The sequence below is a fragment of the Drosophila guanche genome, unplaced genomic scaffold, assembly GCF_900245975.1.
Source record: "Drosophila guanche unplaced genomic scaffold, DGUA_6, whole genome shotgun sequence".
Taxonomy (NCBI): domain Eukaryota; kingdom Metazoa; phylum Arthropoda; class Insecta; order Diptera; family Drosophilidae; genus Drosophila; species Drosophila guanche.
Genome location: NW_022995745.1, coordinates 971,479 through 980,191, shown reverse-complemented (window position 1 = coordinate 980,191; position 8,713 = coordinate 971,479). Strand labels below are relative to the sequence as shown.

Sequence of the window (8,713 nt, the reverse complement as noted above, 5' to 3'; positions counted from 1 at the left end):
CTAATCTGGAATTGTAATGCTCAAGTTTCCAGCATAAACAGGAGCAAATCGGTGTGGGGGAGGGTTACGTGTCACATCATTAAAATCGACAAACAACTTTTGTCAAACAACAATTCAGCAGAAACCAAAAGTGTGCAAAATCTACAAAATTAATGAGTCATCGTAAAAGTTAACAACTTGCCCAAAATTGTTTATCTAAAGTGCTAAGCCTGCTGCCTGCCGCCTCTGACTATATCTAATATAAATTGATGTCCTCGATTGGATGCCTGTGCCTCATGCAGGGGCAGGAGCAGAACACGCAGACGTAATCACTTTTTAAGTGTGGCACAATTTATGATACATGGAAATGTGCTTGCTGCTTAGCTGCTGGCACCATCAACCGCATACCTGCAGCAGACTCAGGGATTGCTTTTGGTCTCGGGTTGGCTTTGGCCCCCGAAGGGACAACCCTTCTCTGCGGCAACCCCTTTGCCATTAGCCTCCCTCCTTCCTCTAGCCGCTGTTGTAGCTGTTGTTTCCCCTCGCCGTGTGCGCCATAAACACCTCAAAGTTGATGACATTTCATTAAGATCAAGCTGGGTGTGTGTGGTGGAAGTGGAACGGGTGGAACTGGCACCTGAGTCCGTGGAGCGGAGGCTGGAGGAAATGAATTTACTTATGGAGCATGAAAGTGGGTTTCTTTGGTTACTTCCTCCCCCCCCCCCCCCCCCCCCCCCCCCCCCCCTCGAGCCCTACGACATTGATGAACATTTTCGTGTTCATTTGGTTAAAAAGGTTTTTGCAGCGACGCCGGGCCTGCGTCGACGCATTGAATTTCATTAAAACAAGCCCAAAAGTGCTTTTACCTATCCCCCCACACACACACTCACATATGAGCTCTGCAGGCGGAGACTTATGATGGGCAGAAGACGTGAGAGAGCGAGACTAAGTGTTGCCGCCTTTCAGCCTTTCAGCCTTTATTGGTCTCCTTGATTTGCCTAAGTGATGTGCCAAAAGGTGTGTGTGTGTCAAAGGGGTGTAGGCTGGCAGACATTAAGCACCTTGTAGCCTTGTCGCTGACTCTTTGATGACTTTGATTGCAAAAGCCGCAAAAATATTTCACCATTCATCGCCTCTCTTCGCGCAATGTGCAAAAGCAAGCTCCTCGTGCTGCTCCTTCCTTGGTTGACTCGCGCTGTCCGTTAACCGTGTCCGTTAGTTGTCCGTTGTTGCCGCAGCGATCGCATTGAGGCTACAGTTCATTTTCCACCGAATACTGACTCAAGCAGCGATTTCCAATTGAAAGCTCTCAAAAAGCTGAGCTGAAACTGAACTTCAATTGAATGCCCAACCTCATGTATGCTCCAGTTGATCCGAAAGCCACAGGAGGAGCAATAAATGGCCAAAGCCACAGTCAATGATGGCAGCAAAGGGCCTTTCCATAAGCAAGATGCCAACGCATTCCGATTAACAGCAAACAAAGTCTAGCCAGAGGACTCCAGAATATTGTGCACCCAAAGTGTGAGAAATCGGAGAGCGCACCTCCCGCACAGGCGGAAGAAGTTGGGGAGCATGTTGCTGGCAACATGTTGCCAACGGAACGACGCCCCCAAGCACGGAGCCGAGCCGCGAGTGCTGCGAGTGCTGCGAGTGCTGCTCGTCTCGTCATCGGATTCGTCTGACTTCGCTGCGAAATAGCGGGACAGGCACGAGCGGCGCTGCCGAAGAACGAGCGCGTTGTGTTAGGTCGGTCCAATGCGAGCAGAGCTTGGCGCGACAGGTTCAGTGCTCGGGCAACTTCCTAGCGCGTCGGTTTGGCTCAGTCACAGAACGCAACTTCCTTCAGCTCTCGTGAGCCGTGGCAAGCTCAACACACATTTGAAAACCATTTTCCAGCAGCGACTCAAATCAAATCAAAATCAAATCAAATCAAAATCAAGCCAAAAGCATAAACAAAATCAAGAAATCAACAAAGAAAAAGTGCAAACTGCTCAAACATAGAGCCAAATCGAGCGAGAACTGTCTCAAAAGTGGCGAAAAGCCGAAGAGTATTTCGAATATTTGCGGTTTCCTTTTTTGTTAAGTGAAAGAGCGAAAAAAACAAAACACAAAGCCACCAAATTGTTTTTGCATCATTTTTTTTCGAGTGTTTGGCAGCAGGTGTTTGGACAGCGTTTTCGTGGGGAACGGCGGCACAGGTAATCAAATCCCAAGATCTTCATTTCAAAGAGATTGGCGAAAGTTTCTAGCGCTGATCAAAACCGAGTGCACTGCCATTTCGATCACTTGGCCTTAGATTTATCTTGCAACGATCTTGCAACTCCAGCATTTCCTTGTAGTTCCTGTTCCCTAATCAAGGCTTTGTGCACTTTTAATATCAATTTGCCCTGTCCTGCCCGTTCGTGCATTCAGTCATTCATTTGTTCGCCTGCTTTCTGCACACATTTCATGGATGGTTTTGTATATTTTAAAATTCATAAAACGCCTTTTGCCACTCGACTTGCAGCTTCTGTTGCCGACTTATGCCCACCCATTGATGTTCATTTGTTGGTTTATTTATCATTTATGCTTCTAATTGCATTTGTCTTTTAATCACTTTGTTTTCCATTTGGCTGCACGCTTGACTAGTTGGCGGAGTTGTTAACTAACTGAAAGGCATTCCTCGGACAAAAGGTGCCAAAAAACTGAAACTGCACTTCCTGCCAGCCAGCCTTGAGCCCCGCCCCTCATGCTGGGCAGCAGGATTTATGTTTTATTAATATTAAAACTGATTTATTGGCCATTAGGCAATTTGTGAGCAAAACTTGGCCATGGCCAGGTGAAACCTTCGCCGTGGGCTGCAAGCGAGACTTATTTTAATTACAGCCTCAGTGTCCTTTGGCGCTGCCTTTGCCGTTGCAATGTGGCAGGATCTTTATGTTTGCTTAAGCGGCAGTCCTAGAGCAGTGCCCATTAAGCCCGCGTTGGTCCGAGCTGAAGCTAAGCTGCAAAGCGAGATTAAAATTATAAATGACAGCGAAACTGACAGGGACAGGGACAGGGACAGGACGAAGGAAGCATCTGCTCCTCTCTCTGTCTCTCTGTCTCCGGTTTTTAATGAAAATTAATTAATCAAATAACATTTTTCACTCATTCGCCCCGTGGTCCCGCCAGTTTGCTCGTCTGCCTTTGCGTGTGTGTTTCCTCCGTGCATTTTGCATTTAATATTAAAACGACCCACAGCTGAGAGACACTTTGAATGAAATTCGAGTTCTTATCGAGCGGCAGATAAGCGCATTCCTGGCTCCCTAAGGAGTACAAAATGCAAGCCGAAAGTCATTTACTTCACGAGTGAAACTGGCGGGAGATCGCAATATTATTTTAGCCTCTGAATCACTTCTTCTTCTCGTACCAGGATCTTCTATAATTATATTATTCACGAGCGAAATCCGTTGGCGAATAAACCAAAATGAAGAGAACACTCGCGGCCCAAGTGTACTCGTATTTTGGAGTTAGTTTCCATCAATGGAGAGTGCAAGAGCCCAAGTGCTAATTATTTGGTAATGGGATATGGCAGCGAGCGTGGATTGATGGCTGATGCTGATGTGGCCATCAATGCACGATTCGGGCAGCGTTCGGGTTACGTGAATGACGGGAATTTAAAACTAATTAGAAATAGTTCTCGGCCAACAAAGGAAATTTGAACTGTAATTAAGAGTCGCGGGCAGGCAGGACCCTTTTCGTTTGAAGCCTTGCAATTGCCCAAGGAAATTAACATAATTCCACAGCAACGTGTCACAGTGAAGCGGAAACTGACACAATTAAAAACGCATCAGAGTGTGCACATTGGAGCGTGATGGATATGCGGCAGTGGTCAGTGGAGGGGCAAACGAGGGGAGTAAAGCGAGCACTTGCACTCGAACAAAAGGCACAAAGCGCAGCCACATGGGCAATGGGCGGGATAGAAAGAAAAGAAAAGAAAAGCAAAGCAAAGAAAGTGGCACAAACAATTGTGTGTGGTGCGAGCGAGTGGCTTTGGTTACAGTTACTCTAAGAACAGAGAGGGCCGCTGGGCCACTGGGCCGCCGTGCGTATGCGTAATGTGGCAATAAATGAGAAATTAGAATGGAGAAGGCCCGAGTCTGATCTGTGCCACATGCCACCTTTATTGCTCACAGTTTTGCCTTGCATGTTTAGCTGCAATCAGCGCGTGGAGTGGATCGTTTACACAAAACAAATAACGCAAATAAAGCGAAGTCCTGAGCACACACAGAAATATCTATTTAAATGTCAACAATAAATGCCGCAACAAGACGGCGAACCACTTCATTCGGCGGCACGTGATGTCACCTTCGCCCCTGCAACTGCCATCGGGAGTGGCTTTAAGTGTGTGGCTTGCCTGACTTCTCCTTCGATTGCAAATCGATTTCACGGCACAGAACTGGCCAATTTCCATGCACAATAATTTTAAATAATATGCTGTAAATTTTGCTCTCATTGCGGTGGCTCGGGGTGGAGCTGCTCGCGGCTCGCGGCTGTGTTTGCCGCGAAATTTAATTAAAACGATTTTCCAATACCAAACCAAAGGGGGGGTTAGCTCTCTCTCTCTCTCTCTCTCTCTCCCCTAAGCGATTTTTGTACGCGCTTTTTTTTTTGTTTTATCATTAATTTAAAAATGTTTCGGAACCCTTTTCAACTGACAAAATCGGGACACAAGCAGAGGACACACACACACATGTGTCTGGCCGTAAAGTTTGCTTTCGTTTGAGGTTTGCCTTTGCCACTCGCTTGCTGAAAACATGGAAAAGGATGTCCCCCTGTGACGTTGACTCATTGCACTGCCAGCACACACACAGCAACAAGTCAGCGAATCATGTTTTGGCTCTGGCATTTTGTGGATTTGCAGAAAGTTAACCTCAGACGCTGCTGCTGCTGCTGCTGTCCCACTGCCCCCTCTTCGGCTATTTGTAGCATTTAATACATATTCTCATGCTGAATGCGGTTTGCCCTAGCTGCCTCCCGCTTGTCACTTGGCTCCCACCATAGCTCATTCCTGGCTCTGCGTTTGGCAAGCAAATTGTTGGGACCCATCCTGGCATCCAGTCACTTGACACTGTGCCCAGCATACTTCTGCAGTCAAACGTAAAAATGATCCATGTAGCCAGGCACTGCTGCTGCTGCTGAGTATTCTCTGAATTGTGGCTGACCTCAAAGGCAGGCGTTTCCTTCCTTGCAAGTCCCACAAGTTGGGGGAATTTATTTCCATGTTGCGTGACAAAAGAAGGCACCCAAGCTACAGGAATGCCAGGAGCATCATTTCATTTCGAATGTATATTAATATATGTTCTTTATTATGCATTTGGGACTGCAGCTGTGTGTAAATCTGTCTTTGGGCAGCGAAAAGTTCATTTGCCCCAAAAAGTAGGCAACGGATTTCAGCATGTCAACAGCCAGCAGACAACATCAGCCACAATGTGTGCTGTGCTGTGGTGTGGTGTGGTGTGCTGTGGCACAGGTGTAGAAGCCAGTCCATGCCAGACGACAGTTAATTTCCTATTTGATATTTGCTGTTAATCTAATAAATTTGCACGTTGACTAAATCGACAGGCAGACAGGCAGGCAGGCAGACAGGCGACGAGCAAATGAATTGAAAGGCAAACAGACAGATGGACAGCTTGTGGGTAGATATGTAGGTTGATCTGTCCAGCTGTGCAGTGCATCCCTCTCAATCTCGAAATTAATCTTATTTAGCCTACAAACTGCACTGTCCCGACACAGCCACAAAAGTAACTCTCGTGTAATCCCTTTGTCACCGTTCATGACTTGGCAGCTCGGAGGAGACAGCAGAATGGAGCGTGGAGCGTGGTGCTGCTTTTGCTGCTCATAAATTCCCCTTGCCCCTTGGTATGCCGATTGCTCGCAAAGTTTCCAATTGGTTTAAGGGATAATCCATCCATCTTTTGGCCTCCCCTTCTGTCCCGTCCAGCAACACTTTCCATTCGTTTTCTTTGTTGTTCCTTGTCTTGACTTTGGCACAGATTAAAACTGAAGTTGAAGTGGTCAGGCGCCCGCCGTCTGGCTTGCCCCCGCACGGGGACTCTCATCTCAGTTACTCGGCAATTACACGGCAGAGCGTGAAAAGGTGTCGGTTGCTGGGGTCGCTCGTTTGTTTGCATACCTGGCCAGCTGGTGATAACAATAATCCTTGACAAGCCATAAACATCTTAACGTCCTTGTGCCCCACCGCCAACCCATCGGCAGACAAATAGACTAAAGTTACAAATGTCGCCGGGGAGCTTGAGGAGGTCCTTGAGGGCTTGAGGTTGCTCTTTTGCGCTTTCAAAAATTGTAAACCCAACGACCCCAGTCGCAAAGTCAATTTGAATGTTTGTTCGCTTGTTTGTCTGTGGGGTCGGGTTGGGTTGGGTTGGGTTGGGTTGGGTTTTCGATGCTGCCAGTGTCCTCGGTCTGTGTGTCTCGGCTCACCCTCGGGTCAGAGCCCTTGAATAAGCAGCTAATTCGTTTATTATTTTTATTGTTGCGCTGACATTATTTACGTAAGCTGCTCGTCGTCAGCCGCTCCACTTTGGAGGAGACACAGAGGACTCTTTATTATATTCATTTCCATTTTATTTGCCCATTTGCAAGTTTCCATCCTTTTCGGCCACTCTTGGCCTCTGGCCTCTGGGCCTCTAGCTCGGATGTCGTGTCCTGACTGCCGAGTTATGCCTTTATTTGGCACTTGACGCCAATTGCTTTGACTCAACCGAACCAAACCGAACCGAACCGAACCGCACAGAGCTGAGAAGTTCGCTTATTGACTTGGCCCCGGCTATTGATGCAGCTTATTACGGATTAGGGATAACGAGGGAAGTCGAGGGTTTTCGGCTCATTGAAATTGACAACTCGGCAATGACAACAACACACCGAAAGCTTAACGAGATCTGAGTGCAGCGGGGGGACTGGCACTGGCAATCCCTGCGAACACAATCCCCCCCCCACTTCGATCTGCTTCGGTTTGGTCTGGTCTGGATCAAGGGGCTGCTCCAGCACAAGCGATGAACAAATGCAGCTGCACATCAGTGTTGCCCTCACTGCGGGTCATAAAAGAGCTAAGCTAGCTGGAAATAGCCAAGCAAATGTAATGGCCGCCACTAAAAACCGCTAGAGTGGGGAAAGGTGGAAAATAGCTATAGTTCCCGCTAGCTTGGCAATTGCAAACTGCTAGATCTAGTGGGGAAAATAGCCAAACTAGCAGCACTGCTGCACATTCGCTGAGGCAGCTCAGCGGCTCAGTGGCGCTCAATTAGACATGGGCGTGGCTAAGCGTGCGTCACAAGTAACAACTAACGAAAAAGGAGACGAAAGGCAAAAGGAAACCTAAGAAATAGAAGTAATCCAAAGTTGTAGCAGAGGGGAAAATAAAAATATGACACGAGTTCGGAATTTATCAACCGTCAACCCCGCTCCCCACTCCACACTCCTCACCTACTGCTATATTTTTATGAGTCTGTTGACCGCTTTGACAGTCACGCATATTCATGAATATCTGCAGGGGGGAACAGGAGAGGGGGGCGACGCTTCTCGGTCCCTCTGCCTGTGTCTGTGACGTGGCTGCGAAGCTGTGGAAACGGTACTCCATCTCCATCTACCTCTCCCCCTCTCCCCATCTCTCTGACTACGCAGATGGTGTGACGTTTTTGCGCCTCTGGCTGCAACTACATGGCACTGGCTATGACTGCTCATTTACACTTTGGCCCATGTCCCGCCTTCCCCCCTTTAGTGACCGGCAAAATCTGTCGCCTCAGCACTAACATCAGAACGAGGTGATTGGCAAGGGGCAGAGGAGAGGGGGACACTGCTTTAGTGGATTATGATGCGAGGTACCAAACGGCACGAAGGAAGCGACAAAGAGCAAAGACGAAAATGGAAAATAAATTAAAGCTGCAGCTGCAGCTGATGAGTGCCGTTCGAATAACGAAGAGTTTTGTTTTGATAAAATGGTCAGGGTTTAGGGTTATGTTTACAACAACAATACGGAATATTCATGCCATACGTGTTTCACATTTGTTCTTGTTCGAGGCTGCCACTTATTGTCCATTGATTTACAGGGTGTGTGGCTGGTTGGGAGCCAAGAGAATGCTGCAAGAAATCCACTCAACTGAACTAAACTTATTTGTCTTTCATATGAGAGTGTGTGTACGTACATACATTTGTGCTTGTGTTTTGGCTTTTGCTTGTGTCTTTTTTCTGTGTCTCCCTCTTCCTCTCTGTCTGTGGCTCTGTGTCTCTGTGCTGCTAAGCAAATACAGTTATACTAGTTGTACAGTTTGACTCTGGCTCCCTCTCCCCCCATTCTCTCCCCCGGCATTCCATTATCACGTCTGCCCAAAGCCACCACCAAGCGCCGCGAGAAGTAACTTTTGCTGACCATGACACGACCACATACACAGAATAGTTGTAGTTGTTGGTGTCGGTGTCGGGGGGAAGGGGTACAGAGAGGCGTGGTGGATGCGTTGAAGAAGTGTGTGCGGATAGGGGGAAGGGGTAGCAAGATGACTTTGCTGTGCAGGGAGTGGGGAGTGGGGAATGAGCACGTTCCATGGCCGATGGTCAGATGTCATTTGACCCAAACACACAGCGCAGACCCCCCCCCCCCCCCCCCTCCCACCCCCCCCCACTCCAATCCACCACACTACACCACCCCACCACACCCTCCCATCATTTCTCTATCTCCCGCCACTACATCCTCTCC

General features: G+C 48.1%; 1 protein-coding gene across 3 annotated transcripts in view; it reads left to right on the top strand.

The window, feature by feature from the left end:
* Positions 1 to 1,974: 1,974 nt before the first annotated feature.
* Positions 1,975 to 8,713, top strand: part of LOC117581241 (neurotrimin) — a 25,577-nt gene continuing 18,838 nt past the window's right edge. For all 3 annotated transcript variants that reach the window (XM_034268229.1, XM_034268228.1, XM_034268227.1), the window contains exon 1: positions 1,975 to 2,177. The gene's annotated coding sequence lies outside the window, so the exon portion shown is untranslated. The remainder of the gene's footprint in view (positions 2,178 to 8,713) is intronic.